Below are 13,080 nucleotides of genomic sequence, written 5' to 3' on the forward strand. Positions count from 1 at the left end.
ATTCGTCACATTGGCTCACTAAATTGATAACATCAGGTTAATTTGCCCTGTGGAAGAGTAAATAGAAAGATCCTCCCTCCCCCGGCTGTCCTAGGAAGATACATGTGTGCAATAGAGTGGGAAATAAACCTCATGAAAATTTAGGAGTCTGCCACGTCAGCTAAGTTTTTAGGGGTATGGCAGTCTGGGAGATGTGGGGCATTCCCCCAAGTTGTACCTTGTACCTCTTACCACTAAGAAAGAGGCGTGGTTCTTGAAGGGCCTCTTTGGACTTTCGAGGCAGCAAATACTACGCTTGGGAATACTTATCCAACCCATGCTGACAGCCACTCAAAAGACTTCCAGTTCACCTGGAGCTCACACCAAGAGAGGACTCTGGAGAAGGACCAGGCTGAGGTACAAGCTGCTCTACCATTTGGCCACATGACCCAACATGCCTGGTGGTACCAGATATGCCTATGATGGATAAAGATGTTGTGTACAATTTCTGGCAAGCTCCAACAGGAGAGCTACAGCACATACTTCTTGGGTTCTGAAGCAAAGCCATGCCTTCAACAGTTTAAGTCTACCCTCCGTTTGAAAAATAACTGTTTTGGCACCTAATAGAAACTCTACCTGACCTTGGGACATCAAGCGCTTCTGTAACTAGAGCTTCCTATTTAGAATGGAGTATTATCAGATCCACAAAATTATAAGGTTAGATGTGCACAGCAAACAATCCATTATACAACAGAAATGTTGTACTTAGAATCAGGCCAGGCATTTCGAGACGATATGAGTAAATCACATAAATAGGTGATGAATTATTGGCCCATCTGACCTGTGCCAGTCTCTTGCCACCTGGAAGGTCTTCAACTTCATGATGCGAATGAGCTGTGGGACTCACAAGTCAGATTAGTTGAAGGTGAACATCTAATGGGGGCTGGAGAAGCTGGTAACCTCTCTACTATTTCAATGGGCTTATGAATTAAATGGCCATAGTAACAGAAATGGAGGTTATATATGACCTCAGAAATAAGTACTTTCATTCACTAAAGCAGTTCAAGCCAAAGCCACTGAGTGCCAAACATGCCAACAGTAAAGGAACATTATGCTACTCCACCCCACCCCAACTCTTGCTGCTGATTTTACACCATCGCCAGTCCCAGCAGCATCCGCTGGCCACCTGACGACAGATGGATTACATAGGATCACTCCCACTGTTGAAGGAGCAATGATTTTCTCACTATTACTCTTAGTTCATTCACTATGGAACTTTTTCAGCCAGATCTAACTTTAATTCCCTTCTGTCTGGGTCCTACCTCCTAGGATCAATTCCCACACATGTTCCCCAGATGTTGGAAAAATCTCCTCGGGCATGGGTAGAGAGAGCAACCGCATCTACTGGCACAAAACTGGCACAATAATATAAGGATTCAAAATTCCCAACTTCATGAAAATATATCCATATTTCTCCATCTCAGTTTTTAGAATCCCTCTCCTTCCCAATCTAACATAAGAGATCCAGCGAAGTTGGGAATCATTTTATATTGTAATCCAGCTACATATAAGATTAGAATTTGGGTCTGATTTTTCAGAAATCCCAGCTCTGCAGCTATAGAATATAAACGTTTAGGGGAGAGAGCACTCCTAGAGACTTTCAGATCCTTTGTGTAGATCTTGTACTGGGAATTGAAAGCACCAAATTCATTTTCTTTCCCCAAGCTCTTCAGTATACTTAAAAGCAAACAACCAATCCCATTATACTCCTTATTTTCACGAATGTGGTAGCAAATATTTAGTTACCTAAAGCCATACTTTCTATAGGCACTTGATTGTAGATGAAGATTTAATTAAATGTTTGCCACTGAAATGTGATGAACTATGTGTCCCCTGATCACTGTAAACAGTGCCATTAATGCTTTTAAGTCTTATCAGTTAAGAGAACCAATTCCAGATAAGCCAGAATCAATTCAGAAAGCCCATTCTTAAGGTTCTATTCCTGTTCTTCCAGTACCAAATTTTGTATCCATCAGAGTTTGATCAACAAATACACCATTAAGATTGATGTATAATGAGGGATTCATTGTAGAGATCTGATCTTATACCACTGTGAGAACTGGTTAAACAGTCTTTGTTTGGCTGTTGCTTTTGTGTCTGGCGTGATCCTGAAGTAAGCAGAGTAGGCAGTTGGGGAGGAAAGATAGACATGAAGTGGGGAGGAGCAAGGACAAAGTATAACCCGCACCCATCTCCCATGGCCTTCAAGCCTCCCACCTTGCTGACACAAATGACCTCGTGAGAAACCGCTGCCCTTCATTGTGGAGCTAAATCTATACTTGGCCCAGGATTTGGAAAAGCTGACAGACAATCCTAGACACCTGTCCTTTTAACTATAAGTCAGACTAAACTAAAATCATCCTATAAAAGGTATCTTTCATTTTTCTTAGGAATATTTGAAGGCCTTTTCATATTCCCTAAAATTACAAGATAAAATTGAATTTAAGATGCTCTTTCCAAACGTGAATCATCGATTTTCTTTTCTGAATAGTTAGTGGCACAAAGTCAGAAGAAATAAAGCTACTAAACTTTCTGAAGTGTAATTTATATTGTTCTAGCATTGTTTGTACTAATTTTTTTTATATTTTCTCATTACACTTAATTTCATTTTAACAGAATTATTTAGCTCCTCCTCTTTTGTACATGCAAACTCTATAGGAGATAGGCATATGAATAAAATTCTGTACCAAAGATCATTCAATGTAGCAGAGAAAATACAAATTTTCAACAACTTAGAATGTGATAAATTTCATACAATAACATTGTAAAGAAAGTTTTATGACAAATTGAAGGACTGAGAAATTACATCCATGAGTGCAGAGATTCAGGAATAATGTATTAAAGAAACATCATTCTAGCTACATCCTAAACTTTGAATCAGGTTACTACTAAAGTTGAGGAATAGAAAGAGAAGATCTTTCCAGGCACAGTGCAAACAATATAGGCAAAGGTGTGTTTAAGAGAAAGCATGTGGTAGTTCTGATAATAAGCATGTAGTAGTTCCAATATTCCAGATTGGCTGGATTGTGAATAGGACTTAGGCAAGAAGAAAGATAGGTTGAGGGAATAGATTAGGGAACTATTATTGCTGGTTTAGGAGTTGATGCTTTATTTAGTGATCCATAGTGAGGCATTGGGATAACGACATGTTCAAGGCAGCATTCTAGGACGATTTCTTTGGTTGTGTGTAGAGAGCAAGGACCACAATGAATTAGAAAGAGATCCAGACAAGGAATTAGAAGAACCTGGCACAATCTAACCTGTATCTAATTTGGGGCAAGTCATTTCCTCCACAAAACCTCAGTTTTCTTCTATGAAAAATCAAGAAGGGAGATTTTGTTATCCCTAAATTCTTTTTTCGGCTCACAAAAGGAAAGAAAGACCAATAGTAAGAGGTTTTACAAAAATGTAACCTTAAAATAAGAGTCTCTTACATGTGGCTTGCTTTATGATAGAGAAATTAAAGATGTAATGAAAAGAAAACATTCCTTTCTGATATTCTGTAATCACATGGGATGTCTTTTATCAAAGAGCAGGCCCAATGACTTAATCTCATGCTAGTTCCATAAAGAAGTTGGCAAGCAGTGTTAATAGCAACAATGCCTCCTTTTACCTATATACATTCTTAAACAATTATTAAGTACTTTCTAGAGTTACACAAGAGCCAAAGTAGTAGGTGAGCGGGCATATCTGGGAAAGAGAACCTGAGACAGCTCCCCAATCTCCAGGGGAACAGTATAAAAACTGTGACATGTGCCCTCTGTTCCCCAGAGCTACATGGAGAAAGGTAGTGATCTGGCAGCAGACTTCAAGGGGCACACAGAGGTGAGGACAACTCCTAGCGTGTGGACCAATCACCAGGAACACTCTGACATGATAACATTGATCTCAGAAGATGGCAGAATGGCAGGTATCAGCAACCAGAGATCATGGTAGACTCGTAGAGAGCTCAAAGGGTGTAACACCAGCCAGGGACAGATGCTAGAGCAGGAACTTCCTTCCAAAGGCTGTGGTGCTCTTTCTGCTGCTTGGAAATGAAAGTCAACTTGAAAAAAATGTGGGAAAGGGTGAACCCTAAAATTGGCAGAGATGACCTATAAGATACTCTGAAAACCCTAAACGATTTGAGTTTACTCAGAATTTGTGAATAAGCAACTCAGTCATGCTGCATAAAACCAAAGAAAGCATAGTTTGTACACACCTGAGTGTGTGGCCTGTGAGAATCAGACTGAATTCATGAAAGAGTGAAATGAAAGATGAAGAATTTAAGCTAAAAGTATAGACTATTCTTTCAAGAATTTTGGCTATATAAAAGGAAATATAGGATGGTAGCTTCAGGGTTTTGATTTGTTTTAAGATGAGAGAGACTTATATGTGTGTATATGTAAGAAGAAATAACCAGCAAAAATGAAGAGGTTGAAGACATAGGAGGGAAAAGAATGACTGATGGAAGAAAGGCCTTGAGGAGGCATAATATGAATACCCAAAAGACAATTGGGGAGAATAGCTTTGTTTGGCATGTAAATCTTTTATAGACTAAAAAAGGGAAGAATGCTTGGATTCAGAAAAATTGTAGTGGGTAGGAGATAACCTATTTTTAGATTATTAATTTTAAATTACTAATATCATAAATAAAGGAAGAATCATCACTACTAATCCCATAGACTTTAAAGGAAATTAAAGGAATACTATAAACAACTCTCTGCCCCAAATCTTGATAGCTTACCTGAGATGTACATTTTTTGAAAGACACAAACTACCAAAACTCACACAAAGAGACGTATATAATTTGAATAGCCTTATATCTATTAAAGAAATTGAATCAGCAATTAATAATGTTTCAAAAAGAAGGCACCAGGTTCAGATGGTTTCGCTGGTGAATTCTACCAAAGATTTAAGGAAGAAATTATGCAATTCTCCATGATCTCTTCTAGAAAGCAGAAGGAAAACTTCCATACTCATTCTATGCGGTTACCCAAACCAAATAAAGACATTAAAATAAAATTTAAAAACTACAGATCAATATTGCTCATAAACACAGATGTAAAAATCCTTACAAAAATGACCATATGCTAAGCTTTAAAACAAGTCTCAATAAATTTTAAAAGATTAAAACCAGAGTATGTTTTCTGACCACAATAAAAGGAAGGTGGAAATCAGAAATAGTAAGATATCTAAGGAAACTCCTTATATTTGGAAATTAATCAACACATTTCTGAATAATCCATGGGCCAAAGAAAAAATTATAGAAGGAGTGTGAAAATATTGCATACTGAATGATAATAAAAATACAATACATCCAAATTTGTTGTATGCAGCTAAGGCAATGCTTAGATTCCTCCTTAAATTATTTTATCAGAATATATAAAAGGTCTAAAATCAATGACACAAAATTCCACTTAGGAAGCTAGAGATAGAAAAGCAACGTAAATTCAAAAGAAGTTGAAGGAAAGAAATAATAAGTACATGAGCAGAAATCAATAAAATGGACGGTAATAAAGAAAATAAAGTAAAACTTTGTTCTTTGAAAAAATTCAACAAAATGGATCAATCTTATTAGACTGTAAATAAGAGAGAAAACACAAATTACCCTTATCCAGAATGAAAGCTCCTATAGATACTAAAAAAAGATAGAAGAATATTATAAACAACTTTATGCCTCCAAAATTGACAACTTAGATAAAATAGACAAATTCCTTGAAAAATACAGCTTACTAAAATAGATAAAAGATGAAACAGAAAATGTAAATAACCCTTTATTTATTGAAGAAATTGAATTTATTATTTAAAAAAATTCCCCATTAAGGAAATTTAAGGCTCAAGTGGTTTTACTGTTAGATTCATTCAGCAATTAAGGGGGAAATATTTCCGATTTTACGTAAAATCTTTCAGAAAATAGAGGAGGAAGAACACGTTTAGCTTATTTTATGAGACTAGCAAATCTAAATCCAGTATTACATAAAATGAAAAACACACATGAAGAAGTAAGGTTTAGCCAAGGAATGTGATATGGGTTTAACATTACAAAATCAGTGTAATATGTATTATTAATAAAATAAAGGAGATAAACCATATGATCATTTGAAGAGATGCAGAAAGAGTAGTTGATACAATTCAACACTCATGTATGACTTTTTTTAAAACTCACAGAAAACTAGAAAATGAAGGTAGCTATCAAAACTAACAAAGATAACGTATCCAATGCTTTCCTCCAAAGATGGGGAACAAGGTAAAAAAAAAAAAAAGAAAAGAAAAGAAAAAAGAAACAGTGAGCTGGGCAGCAGCGGAGAAGAGGCCGTTCTGAAAGACTGAGCATTTAACTCAGAAAGACTTCTTGCTCATCCAAGAGGAAATGTTTAAACTAGCCTTGATAGGGACTTATACTCTGAAAAGCTTGACATTGAAACAGAACGCTAATATTATTTAGACTGAAATATTGTTCATTATTGAGCAACATTTCCCTACTAGCCATCAAGATAAGACCTCCTAAGGACTATAGAATCTGCACAGAAAGCAGATTCTATCGTCGTTATATGAATAAATTTATAAAACTGAAAAGAAGTATATTCAGTGATGCCATGGATTATCTCTGGGTGATGGAATTATGAATGGCTTCTATTATCTCTTATGGTTTACCTGAATGTTCTTAACTTCTTATAGAAAACAATCTATTTTAACAATCAGAAAATATGTAGTGATGTCATGTAATGTGAAAGGTGATATATACATTCCTGAGTGGAAAAATGCACCTCCTCTGACCCTGCTTTACCTCCTCATCTTTGTCTCCCACCCCTGAGTGACTCCCTGGGTCCCACAGGCAAATCTTGCAAAGGTTTTGAAAAGTTCTAGCAAGATGTGCACACTTAATCTTAAATGGAGAGAGAGACTTTTATAGCAAATGACAGGTTAAAGCTCATATACCCCCAAAATATCTCTATATAAAAAGGGTATCATCAGTCATTTTCAGAAGTTCACTTGATAAGCTAGTATTTGAAATAACAAAATTAGAGTATAATAAAAATAAACATTTAGCAACTTCTTAGAGCCACATTGTTTAACACAGTAGATACTTAACCACATGTTGGCTACCGAGTACCCGAAATGGGGCTAGTAAAACTGAGAAACTGAACTTGAAATTTTATTTAATTTTAAGATTTAAAACTCAATTCAGTTATTGAAACATTTAAAGTATGTTTGTGAATCTACTCTTTCAACTGTACATTTTAAAACATCAGAACACCAATCAAGTATTTCCAATGAAAATTAGGTGTTCAAACAGAGAGAGATTGTAAATATAGAATACTTACAAAATTCAAACAAGAAAAAATTGTAAAGTGCTCTATTACTATTTTTTATATTGATTTTCTATTTAAGTGATAGTATTTTACATATATTGGATTACATAAAATACAGTATATAATTAAGTTTATCTGGGTTTGTTTTTTAATGTACTTTTTTAAACCATTACTTTTTTAATGTAACTACTAGAAAAGTTTAATTATATATGTGGTTCACATTATATTTCTATTGGACACTGCCACCTTCAAGCTTGTTGTAGAAAGATGAGACAGACTTAAAATAATTTTAATGTGCCATATTGAGTTTTTTCTACTTTTTTTTTTAATTTTATTGGGGAAGATTGGAGAACAGTGTGTTTCTCCAGGGCCCATCAGCTCCAAGTAGTTGTCCATCAATCTAGTTGTGGAGGGAGCAGCCCAGCTCCAAGTCCAGTCGCAGTTTTCAATCTTTAGTTGCAGGGGGCGCAGCCCACCGTCCCATGCGGGAATGCAACCCTTTTGTTCAGAGCTTGCACTCTAACCAACAGAGCCATCCAGCCGCCTGAGCTTTGTGTACTTTTGACTGTTACTGTAGGTCTACTTAAAATCTTTCCAAATCACAACTCAAAATAGTATGATTCTTTTTCCAGAAGATTGTCTCTTAGGAGCACTAAAAGCTGGAAGCTACCTAACCAGGTATTTGTAGCATGTGAGAGGATTAAATACCCATGATGAGTATGTGTTTATGAGGAATATGGTTATGTTATTGCAATGTTGTTGCGACTACATCTCTCTCAGCCTAAAAAGTTCTGTCTTTCTTTCAGAAAGACTAGTGGAAAGTGGCTCTGGACATTGGATTCTTTTGTATGAACGTTATCAATACTTTTATTTTCTATTTGCCATTACGACTCAGTCTACTATGTCTCAGCTTTGTGGCAAAGGATTGAACAATGAAAATTTCCCAGAGGTCCATTCTCTTCACTTTTGCAAAGCCCTAGCAAGTGTTTCTATCCCTTATTCACAGCAATGACTTTTGCCTTTCAGTGAAAAAGTAAAACTGGGAATAGTGTCCAGAGCTTTCAGAACTTTTTCCATTGAAATGCAAACACTCTTCTGGCGCCTCTGAAAATTCTGAGAAATAGTTGGGCTTTGGCGATGTTTCCAGAAAAACTGGCTTTCTTTTCCTATTCACGGCCGGTTTAAATTCTTCTCTTTCCAAGTATATTCAAATGAAGTCAGCAGTTGACTGTCTCTTGCAGAGCAAACTGTCAACTTGAACACTGAACAAAAGAGTATCTTTTTCATTCCAAATTTAAGGTTGTGACCAGGAAACCTTGGAGCCCTACCTTATGGCATCTCCTCTCCAAATGTGATTTAACTTCCTAACATACACCCTTTTTAACCCTGTCCATGAACTACCACAGCCCTGTAGACGGCTTTTGCAGGGATTAGGCACACACCAAACAAAGATCACTTGTATGTTGTAAGGATGGTGACAGGCATTGTCTTGAATTCTCTAATGCAGCCATTCTAAGTGGTCTAAAAAGTTTGGCACAATTTTTATTGTGCCAAACAGTCTCTGCTCTCTATTCCAAAGTATTGGCATAAAATAAGCCACTGACCTTTTCTATCTTCATTTCCTCAGTAGGATAAGTAGTCTGAATGGGCAAACCAAGAAAGCAATCACCAAGTGTGTAATTAACACCTCACCAGATTCTGACCTTAGAATCAATTCAGCTATGTCTTCCTTGTTTGTTACCTATAATATACATCCTGGCTCATTTAGGCCATTATCTGACAATAATTTGAAAGATGATACATTATTCACTTTTTATATGTATTTATCTCATCTCATGAGTAGGAATCATGTCTGGGTTTTTTTTGTGTGGATTATAGGCTAAGTTCAGCGGATACTTATTTAATGGTTGTGGCTTAAGAAAGAACTTATGTAATAGCTCTTAGCATCTTGTCAGAGCAAACAGGAAAAAAATCATGCTCAGGTAGAAGAGAAGAAGATGTCTTCTGGGGTGGCTAAAGGTGACTAATGTGGATGGAAGCACAGAAAGAAAAACCTAAGAAGGGATACGCTCTCTGCTGTTAGATGCTGTGCACCCTTTCAATCTAGTAAATCCTCTTCAATCTCCATACTCTCCAAGTATCAGACATTAACTATCATAATGAAACCCAAATTAAATTTTTATGAAAAACTCTGGTATACAATATAGTTAAAAACACAATGCTCTGCATTTGTCAATAAAACTCTCTGGGACCCCGTTTCATCCTCTAAAAAGTGAGGGAATCGGACTCGATGATATCTGAATTCCAGTGATTCTATAACTCTGAGGCATAGACCTTTACTTACTGCAGTCCTAAATAAAGCTTTGCAAGCCTGTGGCCCAAAATAAAATTTTAAAATTGGTATTAATTTTTAACAACGAAATTGATATATATAGGTAATAATAATTTTCATGAAAATGCTAAAATTTTAAAAACCAAATGGCAGAAAGGATCGAAATACAAAACAACTTTTAGCCATGAGTTAGTTTATTATTACAGTTCACATTCAAGTGCTAGGAAGGCTCACACACAGTGCCAGGCACATAGCGTATGTTCAAGAAATTTTTCTCGAGGGCTGTATAAATATATCCTGGAGCGCTCTCTGAGAACCAAGGTACATTTTCTCGATATTATGTGAACAAGGAGAAAGTGACGTCACCTACATGAGCCCCACTGACCTTGCCCTGTGGTCAAAGAAGGCACAGCTCCTGGACCTCTCCCCCCAACCACCCATGCCCACCAACTCTCCGTTCCATTCTGTCACTGTCCAAGAAATGTGAGCATCATTCATGCACTTTTATAGGCTCTGGGATATGGCTTTATTGGGGTTCAAACTTGAGGCTGTAATGAAAGTTCTCGCAGTAACGGCAAACTTACAAAATATGGATTCTAAATGGTAATACATATAAGAATCTAAAGTACTATAAAACTATCATTTGCAAGGCAAAACTTGTTTGGAAACCAGCCATATAGCACAATGGATTTCCTCTTTCTCTCTCTCTCTCTCTCTCTCTGTCTCTCTCTCTCTCTCTCTCTCTGTCTCTCTCTGTCTCTCTCTCTCTCTCTCTCTCTCTCTCTCTCTCTCTCTCTCTCTCTCTCTCTCTCCCTCTCTCTTTCCCTGAGAGCTAATATTCCCGGCACGAGGACTGAGGAGGTACATAGAGGCTCTCAGTGATCAATGCTGTGTTCTGAGAAACATGGTGAACTTCGTATTGATCACTAGGAGAAAAAAAAATCATATTTTTCTTATAGTTGAGAGATTACTGATGGAGGTATAACCTATTAGTTAGAAAACAATTTAAACTGGGAAATAAGATTTTAAGTAGGTGACCTACCTATGTGGGAAACGAAAATTCTCTAAAAGCCATTTGCTTAGTCTTACAAGCTTCTAAGCAACTAAATTGACAGAGGAATCAGTACAATATCAGAGAAAAAAATCTCCCCAGTTAAATCACAGATTCGCTCGATTTTTATCACTCTGCCACTCATCTCCTACTTAGAGAGTCCTCTTGGGCTTCCACCTTATGGTACAGAGTAGAATAAAGGATCACAGGCAGCATCCTGGGTTGAAGAGGCAGAGAGATCTAGTCAGAGCAGCAAACTGCTTTAAATCAGTTCTTCTGTTACAAAGCAAACAGAGTGATGTGTCAGTTTTCCAAAGATATAAAATGAAAAATTGCTTTCAAAGGCCTCAGAATAGTCCCTGCTTTGAGGCACTGGAAAAAATTGATTTCAGTAATTGAACGCGAGTTTTGCTGTGCATGAACAATCAGCTTCTCAGAAGAGTCTCCCCACATGGCCCCCTGACATCCGCAATGTCTGAATTAAGATTGTTCCACACCCACAAACAAGCAAACAGGCCAGGTGGGATAAAATCTGTATCTCTTTTTCCAGATGCCTCTAAATAGAAGTCTAAATGTTAATTTTTACACATGCCAATTAAGATTTTCTGGAAATGACAACAAATTCCTTTCCTGATATGGCCATATTTCCAAATCTTAACCAAATGAAAGACTAATCTGGATTGAAATTTTTCTTCCCCTGAGAAAGGAAACGTTGCCACAGATAGACACAATTCTCAACCACGTCACCAGAAGCCAAATGATTTTGTTTGAAAATCTATCTTCTCAGGTTGCCAGTTAACTCAGTTGGTTAGAGAGTAGCGCTAAGAACACCGAGGTTGCCGGTTTGATCCATGCGTGGCCCACTGTGAGCTGTGCCCTCCTCAAAAAAGGAAAATCTATCTTCTCAATTCTAAATAATGAGATTAAACCCTCACTTTTTCTATCAGTAGAAGTTTAAATCAAAACTAAACAAAGAAGACCAAGCTTAATTGCACATCCTTAAACATAAAAATGGATTTTAGATAATTCTCTTGTTTATAACCCTGTTTCTTAAAAGTCTACATCTAAATATTCCAAAGAGCCAAAAAAAAAAAAATCTATCCAATTTTTTAATGATCTTCAGAGAAGATAATATACTCTATCTCAGGTGTTCATTCTGGTATAGCCATATATTTAAATTCTTCACACTGAAATTCCATTCATCAGCAGTGTAATTGGAAGCAACTGAGCACAAATCTCTGGAACCTTCACCAATCTCTGGAATCACTCAGCCTTTCCATCTTCCCTGGCCTGCTAACTCTTTTGTGGTCACAAGTCTCCTACCCAGCCCAGAGAGAATGTATTTAAAGACTTAAGAAGCTAAACTGGCACATAGTAAGAGCTCGTTTAAAAATTAGTGATTATATGTATGGTGTCAGATGGGTACTAGACTTACTAGAGAGATCACCTCGTAAGTTATACAAATGTCTAATCACTATGTTGTACACCCAAAACTAATATAATATTATATGTCAAGTAATTTAAATTTTTTCGAATTTTTTTACAAGTGAGTGATTATGATGATGACAATTAACCTAGGTGGCACGGCCAGCCACTTCAATGCTGCTCTCAGCAGGTGCTGAATTTTTTAAAGTGGACACTGTGCTAAGCTGATGCAAGCTCTTCCATTCATTTTTCCTGTTCCTCCTCCTGACTGCAGAGCATTGTTAAAGAAAATTATAGATTTTGCTGCTCTCCTTACAAATTTAAGCTAACTTCAAAATCCACCCCTAGTTAATTTGGCAACCAGATACATCTCCTTAAAGTATACTTAATCTCTGAATAAAGATAATAGCAAAGTGCTACATCTGCCCAGCATGATACAGCTATCCCGTATACAAGTGAAAAAAATGCTAACCCTTTCCCAGAAGGAAAAAAAAAAAAAAGCTGACCAAAATCCTATTATTTATTTTATGTGCCTTTCTTAGCTCATTCTCTAAACAAATTATTCCAAATTTTCTCCATCTTAAATTTTCTCCACCTACGGTCTATTCTCCCACTTGATACCCCCAGGAGTTGATTTTCATACTATTTTATGTGTACCAATGCCTTACATAATACCTGAAAGATAGAGTTTGTTCAATACATATGTATCTAATTGAAACCAAAAATGTTTAGTGTAGTTTCTAGGCGAACATCCATGTCCTTTTTTCTAAGGAATTAGGGAAAATCTTAGCCAAATGTGAGTAGGGAGAGCTTTTCTGTGTTCATCCCATTGCAGCCCCTTTTTGTTTCCTGTTTCCACTCCTTCTACTGTTCTTGGGTGTCCTACATTTCCCTGTTCCAATTGGGTCTGTATCAAAATGGTCACAGTGGTGACTTCG

This window comes from Rhinolophus hipposideros, assembly GCF_964194185.1.
Source record: "Rhinolophus hipposideros genome assembly, chromosome: 17".
NCBI lineage: Eukaryota > Metazoa > Chordata > Mammalia > Chiroptera > Rhinolophidae > Rhinolophus > Rhinolophus hipposideros.